The 19,094-nt window shown below is 39.1% G+C and overlaps 1 protein-coding gene across 9 annotated transcripts in view; it reads right to left on the bottom strand.

The window, feature by feature from the left end:
* apbb2b (amyloid beta (A4) precursor protein-binding, family B, member 2b) overlaps nt 1–18,790 on the bottom strand; it is a 76,894-nt gene extending 58,104 nt beyond the window's left edge. Inside the window, exons 1-3 of one of the 9 annotated variants that reach the window (XM_047365406.1) lie at nt 18,658–18,687; nt 18,497–18,550; nt 1,259–1,331 (exon numbers count right to left, since the gene is read on the bottom strand). The gene's annotated coding sequence lies outside the window, so the exon portion shown is untranslated. Of the gene's footprint in view, nt 1–1,258; nt 1,332–5,963; nt 5,982–18,496; nt 18,551–18,657 lie in introns of those variants that run through there. The other 8 variants (XM_047365413.1, XM_047365411.1, XM_047365414.1 and 5 more) reach the window with 8 other exon arrangements.
* Between the last annotated feature and the right edge of the window lie 304 nt (nt 18,791–19,094).

The raw sequence follows: 19,094 nt of genomic DNA, 5'->3' as shown, positions 1-19,094 counted from the left end.
GGAGCAACCAAGAAGCCCTTGGTAACTCTGGAGGAGCTGCAGAGATCCAGAGCTCAGGGAGGAGAATCTGTCAACAAGATAACTATCTCCCACATATCAAACCTTCATAGAAGAATGTCTATAAGAAAGTCATAACTGAAAGAAAGCCACAAGAGGTTTGCAGTTTGCTAAACGCCATGTAGGGTCACAGCAAATGTGAAAAAGATCTGGTCAGCTTAGAACCATAAACCATCCAACATCTTTTTTCCTCCAGTTTACAGTTATGCAATACTCTGTGCTGGTGTATCACAAAACAAATTCGACCAATACACAGGATTTTGTGGTTGTAATAAGACAAAATGTAAAAGCTCAAGGGGTATAAATACTTTTTAAGGCACTGCATGTCCTCCCCTCTGCCTTCTCTTTGTTTGAAAAGAGTCGTGCTATCTTTTCTCAATAAAAGCAAAACGGTTTGTAAAACCACCCATTTCTCTCCACTACCCTGATTTACAGCCATCTTCCTCCTCCCCCTCTTCTCATGAGAAGAGCCCATCTGTTCTAGAAGCAACAAGCAAGAGACTCAAACTGAAGCACTCAGATCGTAGACCCTAACAGATAACTAGATAGATGCAGGATAAAAAGACAAATGACAGAATAATGCCTGTTCAAGTTTTGGTTGGGACAGAAGTGTACACCAGTAGCACAATGCGTCCAATTTTATTTTTCCAGAACCTCTGACTATAACTGGATGGCTACTGGTGTAGTCACTCTTCATTTATGATGCCATATTATGACTACAGGAAAAAAAAACATTGTTTGAAGGTACCTTTTTAAATATCTCACTGCTTGACTGCTTAGCCAAAGCTGAAATTCAACTAATTCAGCTGCTCAACACAAACTCTTGCATCAACAGGAATTGATTTCAAGTCCTTTTGTTTTAATGTAATGCAGTAAATGGCTCAGAGACTGCATTGCAGATTTATATTTATGAGCCTTTCTGTTAATTTAAATCTGTATGCGCAGTTCTTTAAGTAACCAGAGGCACCAAACAAAAACTGTTTTCACACCTAATGATATTCAGTTGAAGGTGCAAATAAATTGATCAGGATGAGGGTTTTTTTTCTCCACAATTTCTGTTTACACATAGCGGACAGCAGGAGGTTTTATAGGAGAGAAGCATTCTCACAGATGGAAACACAAGGAAGAGAGGGAAGCAGAACATCTGTCTACAGCACACAGGAAGCAGGACATGATGCAGAAAGTATGCTGAGGAACTCACTGTTTTCTTTACAGCACGCTGAGAGCAGCTGAAGAGACCCCTTGTTGTGTTGACTGCATGGATCTGAGCATTTCTATGAGATACAGGATCAGGTGGAAAACGGCAGAAAAGTTAGCAGATGCTCTGAAAGATTTGTTGCAACATTTAGACACTGAATCATCCACTAATCTTTAAGCACATTTGCTTTGGGCCTGGATGTAACTTTTCCACACGAACACCAAAGCTAATGTTGCTGGCTTTTGATTTTCCTCATCCCATTTCTCCTAAACACATGTAGGTTGTGCAGCTATATAACAAAATTGGTTGCGGATTAGTCATATGTGCCTCCCAAATAGGAATATTCATTCTAAAAAAGAGATGAAAACTTTTCTAGTCAAAATTCCAAACTTTGCCTGTCTATATCAGGCAATGATCGCAAAGACAATATCAGTTATGATTAATCCCCACTTTTTGGGCCCTTTTTCTATCCTTTCCACCATTACAATTTCTGTGAGCTTCAGCATCTCAATGAATAAAATTATCCAGAGCATTAAGAGTATCCAACCGGTCCAACATATTATTGCAGAGTGACAACATGGCACTTGAAATGTAATAGCCTACCAAATATTACATCCAGCAATATATATATATATATATATTTATATATTTATATAGATATATTTTGGCATTAGTGACATTTTTTGTATCAAAAGTTTTCTTTTCAAAGCGAGCTGACAGGAAATGGAGTAGAGAGAGGGGGAAGACATGCAGCAAACGTCAATGGGCCAGGAATCAAACCTGTGGAAGCTGCGTTGAGGACCAAGGCCTCCGTACATGGATTGTGCGCCTAACTCCTGTGCCACCGCCATGCCCCTGCATCCAAGCGTTTCTTTATGATTGCAAACATTGGAATTGCAATGACGACTGTGTTTTGATATATTGTGCAGCTCTAGTAAATACAAAGACTCAACAGGGCATTTAAATATTTCCAGAGTGGTCAGGCTTTATAAACAAGCTGCAAAAATGGACAGAAGGGTGAAGTGGTGAATGAAAAATTACTGATGGAGGTCACAAACTATGGATGGACGAATGCATGTGGGCCTGATTATGTTGTAAAATGGGGGAGCAAATTTGGAAAAATCATAACACAACAAGAATTACAATACTTGATGTATACGTGCACATTGTATATAAACCACTACAGACTAAACTGGTAATATGGGCATAGCAACACATGAGGAGTATGAGACTGGTGGGTTGGATGGATGGATGGATATGGATGGATTGATGGATGGATGGATGGATGGATGGATGGATGGATTGATGGATGGATGGATGGATGTGGATGGATGGATGGATGGATGGATGGATGGATGGATGGATGGATTGATGGATGGATGGATGTGGATGGGTGGATGGATGGATGATGGATGGATGGATATGGATGGATGGATGGATGGATGGATGGATGGATGGGTGGATGGGTGGATGGATGGATGGATGTGGATGGGTGGATGGATGGATGGATATGGATGGGTGGATGGATGGATGGATGGATGGATGGATGGATGGATGGATATTTCTAATTTTGAAAATTGAACAGGGAATTAAAATCTAGAAAACCATTTTGTCGTATTTTATTGTCTACTTTTAATCAAAGCCGTACATGCACGCATACTTTTCCAGAATTTCTAAGACATGTTAACAAATGTGAGTTCTTGCTGCTGATGACTGAATGAAAACAAGGAAGAAGCCTGGGAAAAAACAGCCATCATGGAACTGCTTCACAGCTTACGGCGGAAGCTTTGGGGGAGATCGAAGGGAGTTTGGTCAATAGCAGGAAATAACAAGAGACAAAGCAACACTCAGCTTGAGACTTTAGCCTAAACAAACCACCATGTGTAAAGACAAACACACACACTGAGGCCTTATTTGCAAAGACAAACTCATAGTTTGAACATACTTTCCAGCAGTCTAGTGGTGCTGAAGGAGGGGGAGAAATAGCTGCACTGTAATTGCACTTTAACTTGAGTTAAATTTTAAAAGTACATTTCAAGTCTTCAAGCATTTTATGTTTGGAATGAATGAGCACCTCAATGTACTATAGTCACACAGTCAAAGATATCATTTACTGCTGTTATGGATTCCACGGTTGGGAAGATTAAAGAAAAAAAAATTACCACGAAAGAAAAGGAAGGCGTGAGGAATGTTTAGGGTGTGCCAAAGAATCCCAGGCATGTCAGTGTTGATGAGGGCGGCTGGGGGCAAAATAAGTGCAGAGAAGGCACATGAGTACACACATGCACTTTGAAACACCTTCAAATGATGATCAATTGTGAACACATGGGTCTATATACACATAAATTGTTGAGCAAATGCAAACTATAAGAATGAGAGGCTTATTTGCTCGAAATCAGTTGGACAAGAATAAAGTTTCTTTACATTTATTTGTTTACACCAGTCGACACTTTCTTATGTAGCGGACTTATCAGAATAAAGGGTTATTGACACACTCAGAAAGTTAACCCTTTAAAAGTCAAAGATATAGAGGGGAGACTACTTGGAGATTAAGCCTCACAACAATCTCCTGGGTTTGGAAAACTAATGACTGTGTGTAGAGAAACTCTTCAACATTCCCGTTTGCCTTTTGACTTACGTTTCCTCCTAGGAGTATGATAAATGAAGGGTACCAAGCAATGCCAAGCCAATTTTACTTAAAGAGACCATTGCTCTTTCCTGAACCTGTTGTTAAAAGCAGGTCCAATTAATGTCCGATTCTATAGAATCCAAATTTGGTTCAGATTTCTTTCAAAACAAACTAATTCGTTCCAGTGCCAGATGCACAGAAAAAATTCAACTGGTGACCAAATTCTGACAATTTTCAGCCAGACTGGCCCTGAGTGGTAACTGGCCAATCGAAAACCCAAAAATCCAATCAGTGAATGCACCATACCTAAGCACTACCAGATCTCTGCAACAACACTCTTTGGTGTGAATGTTATTACTGAATGAAGGACATTCAAAGTTAGCTATTTTTAGCTGAGCAGCATGATAGCAGGAAATTATGTTATACCATAGATGCAACTTGCTAGGACGATATGAATGACAACCTACATTTTTCTTAACACTTTCTTTTACCATTACACAATGCCCCCTCTACTCTTCATGAACAACAAAAGCAACAAAAGATATAAATCAAGTGTGGGTATTAATGAATTTAGAGTCCATCTAACTGGCTCAAATTTATCATTAATATGCTGAGAGTGAATACATTAATTATGGTATTCTATCAAATATTGTGTCCAAGCAGTCCTTTGTGATTGTAATATTGCGCAAACTGATATTGCGATTATAACTGAGATCTAAATTTTCCGCAGTTCTAATTAGTATTATCAGCGAGGTATTTAAAAATCAAGTCAGTGAGCATAAAAGTTGTAAGAAGTATTTTCTGCAGATTTCTGCAGGCTGATTTTGCTTCAACATCAAGCTAGATTTTGATACCTCTGTAAGGTTATTGACGCTGACAGTGCTTGTTCTTCATGACCAGACATATGACCAAACAGCTAATTTTGTCTTTCTTGTAGCCTTTTCACGGAGCTGACTGACCGTGTGAAGCAATAGGTGGGTGGGTAGGGGATCAGCACTGGGTTCATGTATGCTTTATACAGTCAAGAAAACTCTGGCAACTCCATTCTCTCTGGGACTTTATTTGGTTTCTCATTAAAAGGACTTTTAGGTGTTAGGAACATTATGACAGAAAATGTTTTGACTTTTTAAAGCCTTGTTATGTTTAATATGGGAAACAAGCTCATGGCTTTTTGAGGGAAGGAGAAATAAAGAGTACACTTATTGGTAGTAACAGCTCCATCGATGCTACGCTGATGAAAAAAAAGCTAAATACAGAAGCAGTGAGATAAGTGTACTTTTTATGGGAAAGACAAACAAAGACTACGCATAATTAACAGTACCAATCTGTCATTGGCTATTTTTTGTGAAAAAAGAGAGCTAAAGTCAGAAGCAATGAGACAGGAGTACTTTCTAGAAAGAAAATAGCACACTTTAAATGACAGCAATAGCTCTGCCGATGATTAGAAAACTGGCTAAACACAGTGTCTGTGGTACTTTTAATAGTAAAGAAAAGCAAAGAGAACATATAGTTAATATTAACAATATGTCACTGGCTCTGCTCAATAACAAGAGGGAGCGAAACTCAGAGGTACTGACCGAGGGGAAAGAGAAACAAAAAAGAACAGAGCTAAATGCAGCACTTGCTAGCAGTGTTTAAACCAAATCTAAATCCCTATAAACATGTCACCATTACCAATAAGCCTCAGTGTTTTATAACTATGATCATCACTAATAAAAATATTTGACTTGCCCAAGGTCTAACGGATATCATGTGTGTATCCTGGTAATATTCCAATGCCTCGCTCTGCTACACAGGCCATTTTACCTGCACCCTCAGCGAAAAACATGTACTCCCAGACAGCGGCTTAAAAACATTTACACAACTACTAAATTCAAAGACAGCCTGGTCCATTTTGCTTAACAAACAGCACCTCAGGCAAAAGATTGTTGGATGTTATTAAGGCAAGCTCATTACTGCGTTTCTGTTGCATCTGAAATAAACTGCTGTCTAAGTGTTTATATCTGCTTAAGGTTATAGTTTTACATTGACATGGCAAGTTCATGTAATTTCTGTTTTGCTAATATTAGACAAACAGACCTTTTGAAGCAAACATCCCTGTGGTTATCCTTTTCTCTTTTTGCAATAAACAGGACAAGAAGCAATATTAAAAAGCCTTCTTCTTGAAGTAAAAGCGTACTGACAGGCGTTCAGACATGCACAAAAGGCCTGTCAGATTCAAGGCGAGCCCAGAGGGAGCACAGAGACCATCCTATATATAGCTGTGATGTAGCAGGACATCCGAGAGGACTGGGAGGTCTAGATGTAAATGACACAGCACTTGGTCTATGAGAGTCATTGACTTCAGCATAGTCTTTTTTTATCTCACATTGCATAAAAAAATTCAAACTATGCCACGATAATCTCAAAGGATTAGGTTTTAATATCACAGCCTGTTTTAAGATTGCAGATTTTGTGCAATCTTAAAAGATTTCAGTCTCTAAAATGAGGAGACAAATAAAGAGATTAACATAAAAGTGTACCAGCATGTGAGAAAAAGTTAGTTAGTAGCAGAGTTAGTGGATCAGAAAGAATGACTCAGGGGAGCAGAATGTCCCATGTCTGCCAATGAAACCAACAAGACTACTGGAACAGTCGCTCTGTTTTCAATACTTTAAATCTACCCTTCCGCTCAAGCCAACTGTTCCTCCTGCAGAATTTCTGACAAAACTAAAACCTGACAGAACTCAGGTTTTAGGACAAGAGAGGCCCCAAACCAATCCTGTCAGACATACACTGCACAGTCCCCAACTAGACCTAACACTGAATCAAACTGAGTTTAGGTGACCAGTTTCAATAATGTCAGACCAAATCTATTAAAACACAGCTCGAATCAACCAATTTTCAGCTGCTGGCTGGTCGGACATCAAAAATCCAGTCTTTTTCCTATCAGTAAATGGACCGTCCAAAGCGCTAAAAGGTCGTGAACATTGTCAATGAGTCAGGAAGACTCGAGGTAAACTATTTTCAGTATCAATGAATTGTTAAAATATTGAGTCGGGGCAAACACAGAGATTACAGAAGCTATTTCAATGTATTCAATGTAAACTGCATTTCCTCACATGTTGGACTTGTCTACAGTTTATTCAGGCTGCAAGAGAGTGAGAGAGAGCAAGACTTTCAACTAATAACAGAAAAGCTAAACAAAGTACAGCAAATGAGGCTCTGTTTTTTTATCTTTAAACCTCTGTCTGTTTAGAAATGTTGGCTTCTTCAAAACGTCAGAGTTAAAATAGGGATTTACATTCTTCCAGAAATACACACTTCTGTTCCTGTAATGGTAGCCACGCTAACTGTGTATATTGTTCAAAATATTAGTAGAACTCTGTTTCAGAGCAACTCCTTTCTTTCACACAGGGATACATAAAACAATGTATAAATGCTTCCAGCAGGAAGGCAAAAAGAAAATACTTTCAAGGCATGTTATATCTATGTAACAGAACTCAGAGAAGGCTTAAAACGGTATCAACAGAAAAAAACTTGGGGTTGCACAGTATTACAAAATAAAATAAATGTGATATCTTAATTAATAATTTTACTGACAATATTGACTTTAATTAAACCACCTTCTTCTTAGTCTTCTTGTTTTCCGTTATCATATTTCCTCACCACTTTCTGTGATGTTAAGAATTGTAATGACTTAAAACTATATCAAGTTCGTGTATCATAGAGCTGGCCAAATAAATTATTTCCAGATCATTAATACATGTCCCTTAATAAATAACAAAACTACCAAATATCGCATCCATGCAAGTCCTTAGTGATTGTGATTATGTACCCGTTGACAATACAAGGACAACATTGATATAATATATTGTGTGGCTGCACTGCTATTTAAGAAAATCCCTGTAAAAAGAACATTACCCAATGACTCATTTGAGTCTAAATGTAAAAAGCAAATCAGGTCAGAAACCTAAATGACCACAAGGACTGGAATTGAGATTAAAAATTCTTGTAACCTGACATCCTGTGCATTCACCAAGCAGGAATGTGTTTCATACAATTCAGTCTCTGGCCTTCAGCATAAAGGTTAATTGTTCCAACAGAAGAGAGGGAGGCGGCAGGCCCTTAAGACATTTAGTGAAGGGAGGGTGTCTCAATGTTTCACACTGGAGGTGGGCCACATCATCAACTTTAACATCAAAACATGATTATAGCCCAGCCTGTGGAGAAAATCAGCAGTGCACCAAAGGAATGCATCACCAATGTATGCATTAAGTGGATGATGCAAGCACAGTTGATTATAGCATGTTAAGTAAACAATATATTTATAAAAATGGATCTGTGAAAAAAATATTTTCAAGTTGACTCATGCAAACAACTGAATGGGCAAACAAAGTTTGAATTAAATATGAAAAAAAACTCAAATGAAGAGGTTTGAGCTGTACACAAGTAAGTTCAAAGGCACCATATATTTACATATACTGATAATTCCAAAGAATTTTTAACTGCAAACAACCATGTACAAATACATTACTTTCCAAAGTAGTGAAGCATGACATCCAAAGTCAGGGGTCAAACATTCAACCTTTCAGGAGAAGTTATAAATGCATAACTACAACTGCCACACTGATGGCTTATGTTAACTAGTGTACCACTGTAAATGGTTTTTGCCAAGTTGGAGTCTGTTGACGATTTATCCCATTTGAGCTTTCTCACCCTTTTTAAACCAATCACGTGTGAATACCTACATTAACTAACTGCAGCGCAAATTTTTTTACTTAATTGAAGAAGGAAAAAAATAGAGTTGCAGATGAAGCTCTGCAGTCTACCACATTTTGGGCTCCTGCTTGCCACTATTGTTTAAGAAAATACTGCATCAATACAACACCTTATCCTCTCTGACAGACAGCAGAGACAATGCAGAGATGGCCTCTCTGGGTGAGTTATAGAAAACCTTGCACTTGAGGTGTGAAAATAAGCGAAATATTGACGTGGTTATTATTTTTAAAATGTATTATATTAATAATTATTTTATAAATAGCAAAAGCTATAAGAAGTTAAAAAACAAATTTCCTACAAAAGCATGTAGGCTGTTCATTGGGTGCCATGAGGAGCAAACTGACCCAGAGAGTCCTTCAGCAGATAACAGGAAGGCTGAACGTATTACAGCAAAGATGCTTTCAACCTCTGTCTGCCATGGAACATCTCAGAACAAAAGGAACAAAGATAGACACACAGAGACTGCTGCTAGGGAGGCTAACTACACTATTCTCTTTGTTTTTAATTAGTAAAGGCCTGGTTTATAGAAGCAGCTCTTACGCCAACAGTGCGATCTCACCTCTGCTCCTAATATACATAATTAATGGCCGCTCACAGCAGGATGGCTAGAAAAAATATTTAACATTTTGTTAATAATCACAATTAAAGAGAAATCAAGTCTAAAATCGGCTTTTGTTTTTCAAAAAGATCAGAAAATGCCACCAAACTGTAATCATTGCAACTACTTCTCTTTCCCCACCTGTGACTAGCATGAGGCTAAAGCAATGTATATATTCTGCTGTCACAGACGTTTTCAGCAGCATCTGAGAAATCAGATTAGAAAAGAACAATTAACTGTTGAAACATACTTGGTTTGATGAAGTATTACCTATCACCTCTACAACAGAATTTGACAAATCTAGAGGAAAAAACTATATTAAAACCAAAGGTAATGACTTTTAGCTGTCTTTGGTGCCTTTTGTCGGCCAAATATTCACACGTATGGGCTTCCAGAAAACAACAGTTAGCTCAAACTTGTGCCTTAGCTTCAAGTTGACTTAAAGCTTGCCAGGAAGATTTTTTTCTTGATTGCAGGGATCTGGCTGCCTTGCAAAGTGAGAGACCTTGCTCTTCTGCAGACATCTGTGGACACACAAAACTTGTTACCGTGCTGACTGCACACCAACTGTGCGCACTTTAAAAAATGAAATTCTGGTCTCATTGAGTGGCAGTATTCGGTGATCTGCATATATTATCTGTGAATAATTCAATCCCAATGGAGTTTGTGGATAAGGCTGACAGGAAGCAGACTCCGACAGCAGTCTATTTCATAGCACTTGGCACATCTCAAGAATAATCAGTGTAACAGCACTGGAGAGAAGCCTTGCTAATAGGCTATGCTACAGTTAGCTAAGGCCAAAAAAGTACACTGTCACAACCATCTTTTCAGACTGAGACGAAGCAGAGCTGGACTAAAATTCACATAAAATGTGACAGAAAACATAAAAATAGCTTGTTTACTGCAGGGAACAACTCGTTGCTTTTTTATTACACCAATGTGACATCTCAAGCAAACATTTTTATCCGATCTTTTTGGGTGCTTTTTGTTCCTACCAGCTTTTAAAGGCAGTCATGAGTGTCCAGAAGATTTTTTTATTGCATTTATTGCAGCGAAGGCCCCTGCAATAATTTTCCAATTTAAGAGAAAAAAAAAATGTTAAGGACAATAGTGTCTAATAAGTGCTCACTATCTACATATATTTAAAGTTTACTGCAGTCAGAACTTTTTCCCTCCACTGTCTGACATTAAAACCTTTTCTGTTTTAGGTCAGTTGGGATAACCAAAATCCTTTGACAGAGAATTTCTTTCTATGTTCTTTAAAGTCAGAGGTTTACATACACTAAGAAGAATATGCCTTTAAACAATTTGGGTCCCCCAGATGGTGATGTCATTGCTTTGAAAGCTTCTGATAGGTTAACTCACAACAGCCGAGTTAATAAGAAGAGCACCTGTGAATGTATTTTAAGGCAACACCTCAAACAAACTGCTTTCTTGTGTGAAATCTTAGAAAAATACAATGATGTCAGAAAGAAAATTATGGACCTCCAAGAGTTTATCCTTGGGTACCATTTCCAAACGCCTGAAGATTCCATGGTTTTTTGTGCAAACAATTAAATATATATATATATAAACAGCATGGGAAGGTCCACGTATCATAATGTTCAGGAAGGAGACCGTTTCTTCGTCCCCGAGATTATTGTGTTTTGGTGTGAAATGTGGGAATCAACCCCAGAACAAAAGCAAGAGACCATGTAAAGACGCTGGCTTAAGAGAGAGTCATTAACCACAATGCAACGCATCAACGTAGGCTGAAGAGCCACCCACAAAGGATTCAGAGTGATTGACTTTGAGTTGCTCATGCATAGCAGTATAGCAACTACAGAATGATAACACAAGATAGAGACAATATCTATCCAAAACTTTCTTTATAAAAATATCTTTACATTGTCTTTTATGTCACAACAGCAATGACATTTAAAGCTGCCATTATTTTCTTTTGTAGTTTAATTTATTATTATTAGTTATTATGTGACTAATCCTTCCAGCCCATTTAACCTTAAGAGGCACACCTCAGGGTTTATTACTTAGTCCTTTGTTGCTTTGCTTCATTTCGGAGCCTCTTGTAGCTGCAGTTAAGGGAGATGTTACCTTCCCACATGTAAATCATCTTGACAGCATCCATAAGTCAAACATGTATCCAGATGACATACATCTGTGGATTTTTGACCCAGTGAGCTAAGAGCACTTCATTTTTGTACAGTTAAAGCCCTTCCTACCTAAATTTAATCTTCAAAGAGAGCACATTTAAAAGATGTTCTCAGGTACAATGATCTGAATTTTGTAGCTTCCTTCCAACTTCCATTTTGTTTTGGAAAGCTTCATATTATACATTTTCAACAGAATGTAATTCCTTTCTTATAACAGTATAATTTCCAAAAGGCTGCCAAAATGTCACAATTTAGCATGTGTTGAGTTTGGAGAACACTCAGTATTTCAATGAGATGTGACAGCAGCAACCCTTGAACTTGTTAAAGATGGCCAGTTTAAAAAAGCACCCATGGTTTTGTCCTTTACAGTCTCTTTCATCACATTTGAGCTTGCGCTTCTTATGACAATGTGTTTGTGTTTAAAGGTCAGAGTAAGAGCAAGAGAGGAAGGTCAGAAACCCCTTATGCAGCTGAACTGCCGACGACGGGGGTATACATATGAAAGTGCAACGATGCGGAAAAGACAATATCAGAAATAGAAACATGTAAACAGCGAGTCGGTGAGAAAATGAGCATGTGTGGACTGAGTGGGAATGTAAATTTGCCTCTGCTGGATGCTACCTTCATGTGTAGAATTTCGTTCTCGTCTGCATGCAAAGGTAATTTGCAGGCAGAATAACATGCATGCTCATGAACTATTCTCGAAGCAAATTTGACAGCAAGAAGACAGTCGCTCAGTGAGGTCTTCCAGGAGCTGTCATATTACACACACGCACATGAATATAGAAAACAAAGATGCAATGCAGAACAGAAAATGAAGTGGGTGATAATCTGTCAAAAAGGGCAAAGCAGACAGACAGAGGGATGGACTGGGAGGGAGTATGGGGGCTCTATCATTCATTTTCACAGCCTGCAGGATGAACAGGGCCTCTGTGCTACTTCTCTGTTCAAACACACCTCACGGTTGTCTGCTCCCTGCAACAACAATGCACACATACACACACACATTCACCAGCCTGCCTGACAGTGAGCACAATAACCCTATTGAGAGGCATCGATAAGGGGTAGAAAGAGAAAGTAAAGAGAAGGATTGACACCACATGTCACAGCGTCCCGGCCCACAGCAGCTTATGAATCGGCACAAACTGCAGTGCAGCAATCTTGTCAATTTGACAGCCTGGGATGAGTTTACTCTCCGTTGTTCTTAATCCAACATTTATGCAGAAATATCCACACAGACACTCGCCCCTGCACATACTAGTTTGGTCAGGGTAGATCTGTAGTATTGTTTCACAAGGAGAAAAGGCGGACGATAACTGATCCCTGTGCTCTTTATCTGATTACTCACACACACACACCCACCCACAGAGAAACGAGCATGCACCCACATGCAAACCTCTACCGACCTTTCTCACTAGGTGTTGTCCATGACCTCGGCCACACACAGACTCGCAGACTGGTGCTGCAAGACAAAAAAATCCCTACTCCTACCAGTGCCCTGCAAAAGCATTCCAAGGCCTTGAACTTTCTTAGGTTTCTTTCTTAGGTTCACAAGCACAAACTTCGATGTATTTTGTTGGGATTTTATTTGACAGGCCAACGCATAATTGGGAATTTAAATAAAAATCACACGTTTTCCAAATCACTTTTTACAAGCAAAAAATGTCGGCTAAAGAAGGTTGCAAATGGTTTGGTTTTTGCATGTACTCGCAGTGTTAGCTGAGCGTCTGTTACTGCAGCGCTCCTGCCAGAAGAAGTGCGACAATTTGGGTAAATGCGAACGTGTCATTTTGTATCGATTTTGACGCAAATGAATATCTTTGAATAATTAATTTTTCTGCTATCGATCGATTACATCGAAATATCAATTACTTTGAAAACCCTAGTTTGGGTACAGCTGCACAATATTAAGGTGTCATGCCGAGAATATTGCTAAACATTGAAAAGATATCAGTTTTCTTTCATCACAATGTTCCACTATTCCACTATGTTCCACATTCGCATCTTAAATATATCAAATGTGGGCATTAGGGGCAGTGAAAGTCAACCCAACAGTCCAAAATAAATATTAATGACAAGCAGAATTTGCATACAGGGCCTTGGATAAATAATATCCTACCAAATGTCCCACCCAAGTAGTCTTTTAAGATTGCAATAATGATGTTGATATCGTGATGGTGATTCACTTTACTGTGCAGCTCTGGTGAAGGGTGATGCATGGGTTTACTGTTCCATTTCACATAGTATCTTGCAGGTAGGACAAAAAGGGTTGGTTTTTAGAAGGCTGGCTCTGTTCTGGGGACTCCTCTGGAACTTCTGGAGATCATTGTGGAAAGAAGGATTCTTCATAAAATGAAGAACATTATGGAGAACCCTGAGCATCCTCTTCATGAGACTGTCCTACAATAACAGAGTGTCTTCAGTCAGAAGCTTCTTCAAATCTGCTGTAAGACGGAGCGCTACAGGAGATCCTTCCTGCCCACAGCCATCAGCATCTACAACGGCTCTTTGAGGAAACCTTCATAATATGAGCTATAACAACATTTAATTTCCCTTTAGGATTAATAAAGTATTTTTGAATTGAATTGAATTTTGTTTCATCTGACCAGATTGCCTTCCTCCATATGATGTGTACCCTGTTCTAACATCAGATTCCCCCACCTGAGTTGTGGATCAATGCATCTCCCTCAGTTACCACGGGCCCTCGGCTGCTTCTGTGATTAATCCTCTCCCCTCCCCTCCTGTCAGTTTAGGTGGATGGACAAACCATTGTAGGTTTGTTGTTGTGACATAGTCTTTCCATTTCAGATGGTGGACTGAAAAGTACTCTGTGAGATGTTCAGAGCTTGGCATATGTTATAACATTAACACTACATTAAACTTCTCCATGACTTTCTCACAAATACATTTAATCTGTGAAGAGAAGTTGAAGACGGTCTTAACCAACTTAACTAACACGGATGTGCTTTGCACACACTGTGAATGCTTTTTTTTTAGTATGACCCTAAAAGATGTGACAGAAGCTATTTACACACAGGAGGGGTCGCTTTAAAAATTGAGGTACTCTCATAGGAGCAGGGCTAAACAAACAGGCACACGGGGAACAGAATGCAGTGTTTGGCTCAAAGCTCAGCCCATAAATGTCCAAGTCACTTTTTCCACACTCAGCAACTCCTGATGTTGTACAGAAAAATGCTACAGGGAGAGGAGGGGGAGGGGGTACGCGACGAGGGAAAGTGGCATGAAGTTGGGAGAGAGAAGCAGGAGAAGGGGGGCAGGAAATAGAAAGAGGGGAAGAGCATAAACCAACTTAACAGCCCAGGAGTCTTGAGCAATCAGCAATGACATCATGCAGACTAAAGCCCGGTCTGAATGAGGAGCAAAAGACTAGGGTGAGGAGGCTGATAGGACAGAAAGGGAGACGAGACAAACAGGCAGTAGGAGGATGACAGTGCGGCATTTCCACCATGGTGGAGCAGCCGGTGACACATTCAATTTTGTGGTGTGCACAACTTAACCCGGCCAACCAAAGCCGCAGCAGAAACAAACCAAGAATGCAAAAAGATCACCACCACAACTTGACGTGGAGATTAAAATTGCATATACAATATAGTGGAAAAAATGGTTTAAACTCTCAGTGCATTACATTATTCTGTGTTTCATTCATAAGTCAAACTCCTAAATGTATGCACGGGGAGCAAATGCGTGAGTGCAAATGTGATGCAAAACAAATGCATCAGAGCCAGTGTAACCAAGAGAGAGAGAGGCAAGGAGGGAGAGAAATCTCAGCGGTGCAGTCCAAAAAAAGCCAGCTCCTTTGGTAGATCGTGTTTTTGACAACTTCAGTCACAGACACACACATCAGACACATCATAAACTACCCTACAACAAACCCAACCCATGTGAAAGTTAATCAGTGCTCCTGCAAGCGCTTAAGGTGATGGACAAAAAGACATAACATATAATACCCATTCAGACCCTCCCTACCACCAGGAAAACAAAAACAGGAAGCTTTTCTACAATATTTAAATGAAAATACATAAACAAGCAGATAAGTGGCTCCATGTTTGCATCAAACAAACAGGCGCATTATCTCAGAGACCTGGCAGAAAGAAGCAGAGGAAGTGTGGAAGCGATTAAGCGAGCCACGTCCAGTCAGCACCAAGCACCGATACAGAGCCTTCGCCTCGCTCTCAGGGGCTGCGCGGCCTATATAGCAACTAACTACTCCAGTATTATGTGCAAGTCAAGAGAATACACTCCTTTAGCCCTATTCACTTCACAATAAGCCGTTTATGTTGCTAGAATTGCATCCATGCAGAAAGAACTACTTGGGAGGAAACGCAGGGCTCAATCATGTGTTGAGGTGCTGAAATTTAGATGTACTACAATTTATTAGGCAGCCTTTTAAGTTATAAAATAGCTCCGGTACATTAATAAAAAATAGTTAAACGCCTTAATGCTTTCAAAATAAATGTTTAAAACTGAGTTGGGAAGCAGAAACACTTTTTTTGATTTCAAAAGGAACCCATGCAGCCCTGAGAGGAACGCTTGTTAAACAACAAGGCCCACCTGCCTCTAGGTTGCATGGTCACAGTAACAGCTGAGACATTTATTTGACAGGCAACTGTAACACACTGAGTCCAGCGGCAAAATGCATAGGGCCTAATTACCCATAAGCCGTGTCATATCAAAGCACCAATGGTGGTAGTTATTGCTTTGCTTAGAAGAGTTGCACAGAAACATAGCAAAAACGGAGTAACAGGAAGGTCACATGTTAATCGGAAGCTCCAAAATGCGACTACAACGCTTTTACAACCCGGAAGACTTTGATAATGTAATGAATTACTAGCAGGTTCAGTCATTTGCTGGCAGTAGATCTGTATGGGCTTTGTGCCTTGTAGAGACAGGTTGTAGCTGCTCTAGATCTCAGTATAACACGTATGCTGAATGAATGGAATCTGATGCTATTTGTTTATTATTACTGTAAACTTTCATACTGTGTGCTTGCAGCGGTTTTGCACCCTTGGCATGCAGGGCCAGGTATGGTAAATGGCTTGTGTACGTACTGACTGTAATGCAGAACTCTAAAGCATTTTAATGCAATATTGAGCTTTACTTGTTTAGCATTCCGCTTGTGTTGGTTGTGTAACTCCAGCATTTATTTTCTATTTCTAATTTTTTCTTTATTATTTAGTTTCCAAAGTAATGGAAAGATGACCCTTCTGCCAAAGGCCGCTACAATCATGTTTATACATTTTTCTCAGTTAATTGTTACAATAATACAAGAAATTAGGTGTTAAGGAGGTACATGTGCATTTGTTAAAAGAAGAGCTCCCAAAGATATATCAGGTCACAGTTTCTTACAGTAATTGTTGCATTATTGCATATTTGATGTTTTGCTGAGATGAAGCATTAAATTCCAAATATGTCTGTCAATCTGTGGATGTGAGTGATGGGTTTTCTAACCCATATTTCATTCAACAAATGGAGTTCAGAAAACTTCTTCGTCTCCTTCTTATTCCGAAGATCCTCTGTATGTGCCTCAGTATGCGCCAATTTATGCTGAGTTTTAGGTGAAATGTTGTTAGAACAACATCAAACAGGAGCAGAGGTCTGAGCAACATCTGAACGTCATTGGCGACCCTGCATAGGACACAATCACGTTAATTTAAAATCGCATTTCTGCTCATTTATTTATTTAGGATTTTTAAACTAAACTTTGCAAAAAAAAAATTATAATTTTGAACATCCTGACATATTTTTAAATTACGAAATTTGGAAAAATTGTTCAAAGAGTGATTTCAAGATTGACATTAATTGTGATTATTTTCCCATAATTAGGTGTGTTACTATTAAGTCTGAACCTGCACTATTTGCATCTCCAGTGGGAACCAGTTGGTAGTTAGTCTGCTGGCTGTGCTATCATTTAATTGTTTTTGTTTTTTTACCTGCTTTTGTAGGTTGTGGTTTTAAGAATTTCCAAAGGTAACGTAAACACACCCTGAATATCATTCATCGTCTATGTTTGGCATCCCGGTTATGGTCAACGCTGATATGTTGAAGTTTGGTCAGACAAAACCATGTTTGATTTACATGAAGATGCTAACAACTACATACACTCAAAAAAAAAAAAAGGACTGAACTACAATGCTATAAAATAAAAATAAAAACACTGCAAGCTGAATGTGTTTTTGTTTCAAGCAATCGTCTCTGACACTGCTTTAAATGATGAAAACAACAAGAGATCCTTAAGACTGAACATAAGAACTATTATAAGACAGTGAAACTGACATTTATTCTAACTAATAAACAGGCAAAACATTCACTGAAGAGTCTTTTTAAAACACTTTGCATAAAAATAAACAAAACCTGAGGGACATAAAAAAATTACCACAGAATTTTATATTTTAAAACTCTGAATTTCTGATGTACATAAATGACTTTGATAGAAATTAATTCTAATATTTATTATTTTATTGTGTTTTCAGATGATTTATTAACTAAATATTTATTTAACAAGTACTTATTACACTTGAAAATTATTTGTTTTGATGTTCAGCTCTTTAGAAACATAACTAATCAAGCAGCATTGCTAGTTTATTATTTTAAAAGAAAACCTAAGTACTTAAACTAAAACGTACTTGTAAATGCAGTATTTTTTTATTATTTTATGAAAATAAATCGCACAACCAAAGTTAGCTTAAACTACTCAGCAGATAAATAGTAATTAGGCAATAGATTGGTAGATCAGCGGTCGTTCGTTTAGATGTATTTATGTGAAAACTGGTGGCGTTTGGTTTATCTTTAATGAATTAGGACAGAACAGGTAAAAGAAATGGGATTTTTTTTCACGCATGCTGCTTTGTGCGTGTCCATGCGTTTCTCCGTCCAGACGCGTAGCGGTGGAGCAGAAGTGCGGTGAACGCGTTCATTTAACCCTCGGTTCTGCTCGGACCGTTTAACGCTCCGGTTCACTGGTTCGGGAACGACTAAATAAAAGGCGTGAAAGCCGAAGCAGTTTGCAGATTCTGCAGCAGGGTCCTGTAAATACCCCGTCATCTGCTGCCGCTGCAGCCTCCGAGTCCTTCCCTCTCCCCCACCTTGTCTGCAGCACAGCGGGGGCCCCTCGGTTTCCTCCGCGTTCTGCGTCGTATCTATGAAATAAAGTTCCCCGATCTTAATGTTTGCGTTCAGAACGAACCGAAGCGACGCCAACTTTTCAGTGTCCATGTGAAAATGTCCCTCATACCACATCACTCACCTCCTCTGCTCCTCTGGCGGGTTCACGTCCTCCTCGGTGGGCTCTCTGCTACTGCTTTCTCCTCCTCTCCGCTTTTTTCTCCTCCTGGCTTCTTTCCTTTACTCCTCCCTCCCAGATGCTGCTGCTGTCCGGCAGGGGGAACCGAGGGACGCTGCTCCGGAAGCAAACAATCCTATTTCTTAAAAAAAATCATGTTTCTTCATTGACACAGACGACAAATTAATACCACTGCTGAACATTAATACAGTGGAGGGTTGCTTTGACTTCAGCACCAGACATTTAAAACAGGTTAATTAAGAAATTGAAATTAAAATATTGCATAAAGACTGACATGAGAACACGGAAAAGATCATGTCAGGGGTTTAAATGTAGGCTACCCGCAATAGTGCTTACAGTGTTCGCACGTTTTAAGGCTTTGTTCTGACAATAATCATGAC

The sequence above is a fragment of the Girardinichthys multiradiatus genome, chromosome 5 (genome assembly GCF_021462225.1).
Source record: "Girardinichthys multiradiatus isolate DD_20200921_A chromosome 5, DD_fGirMul_XY1, whole genome shotgun sequence".
NCBI classification, from domain to species: Eukaryota; Metazoa; Chordata; class Actinopteri; order Cyprinodontiformes; family Goodeidae; genus Girardinichthys; species Girardinichthys multiradiatus.
The sequence above is the reverse complement of the archived record's forward strand: the minus strand, read 5'-3'. Positions and strand labels throughout refer to the sequence as shown.